Below are 1,358 nucleotides of genomic sequence, written 5' to 3' on the forward strand. Positions count from 1 at the left end.
AGGCAGGGGAGGAAAATTTTTCCTCCTACCCTTCAAGGTTTTCCAGCTGCTTTAAGAGTTAAACTGACATGAGACAGATTAACAAGAGAAAGAACCCCAAGTTTTATCACATGTGCATGGAGGCCCAATGATGCAATTCGGGCCTAAAGACATGACCAAGGCAGGCAGGTTTTATTTCTTTTAGACAAATAGACAATAAATCTGTGAGGGGTTGACAACACGAAAAAGCCCTGAGCTTTGGGAGCTTCAATGGATGAGAAAAACAAGGAATTCTAAAGAGGATTAGGGCTTTGGTAGCAAATTAGTAAAGTAACGAGGGTTGTTTATGCAACCTTCTCCGCTCTAAATTTCCTATCTCCGGTGATAAGGATGTTTCTACCTCCTGGTGCTGGGAGGGTATCTTTCACATGGGACATTTATTTCTCGCTTTCTGGAGACAAGGGCAGGAGGGTGGGAAGGTACAGAGTGTTCTTTTTGCATTGCCTGTTTCTTTTAAAAAATTTTTTTTAATGTTTATTTATTTATTTATTTTTTTTTACAAATAGTTTATTGTCAAGTTGGTTTCCATGTGACACCCAGTGCTCATCCCCACAAGTGCCCTCCTCCACGCCCATCTCCCCCCTCCCCCCAATACGCATCAGTCCTTAGTTTGTTCTCAGCATTCGAGAGTCTCTCACGGTTTGCCTCTATTTTTGAGAGACAGAGAGACAAAGAGCAAGCGGGGGAGGGGCAGAGAGAAAGACACCGAATCCGAAGCAGGCTCCAGGCTCTGAGCTGTCAGCACATGGCCCGACAACACAAGGCTCGAACCCATGAACTGTGAGATCAGGACCTGAGCAAAGCCGGTCACGTAACCGACTGAGCCACCCAGGTGCCCCTGCATTGGGTGTTTCTTACGCACGTTTTGTTTATGATAATCAATATACCAAAGTGGTACATTCTGGGACAGCCTGCCCTTGGCCCCTATAGTTATTTTGAATTAAAGCTACTTAAGAAACAGTTAGTGCAATAGGAATTTACCCAAGGGATACACGAGTGCTGATGCATAGGGGCACNAGGGGTGATGGGTATGGAGGAGGGCACTTGTGGGGATGAGCACTGGGTGTTGTTGGGAACCAATGCTCATCTTTATTTAATGGTTGACAATAAACTATAAAAAAAAGAAAGAAAGAAACAGCTAGTGCAAGAATACTCTAACCTTCCTTTGTTCCCTGAAAGCAGGAGATAAATCTCCGTGTGAAAGGTACCTTTCCTGTACCAAGAAGGCAGAAGATATCCTTATCACTGGAGACAGGAAATTTAGGGCCAGGAAGGCTATACAAACAAACCTTGCTCTCCTTCACTATTTCACTACCGCT

At 44.4% G+C, this 1,358-nt stretch overlaps 1 protein-coding gene across 1 annotated transcript in view; it reads left to right on the top strand.

The window, feature by feature from the left end:
• Positions 1 to 1,358, top strand: part of FUNDC1 (FUN14 domain containing 1) — a 205,391-nt gene that overhangs the window by 1,178 nt on the left and 202,855 nt on the right. The window lies entirely within an intron of this gene.

The sequence above is a fragment of the Crocuta crocuta genome, unplaced genomic scaffold (assembly GCF_008692635.1).
Source record: "Crocuta crocuta isolate KB4526 unplaced genomic scaffold, BGI_CrCroc_1.0 scaffold467, whole genome shotgun sequence".
NCBI classification, from domain to species: Eukaryota; Metazoa; Chordata; class Mammalia; order Carnivora; family Hyaenidae; genus Crocuta; species Crocuta crocuta.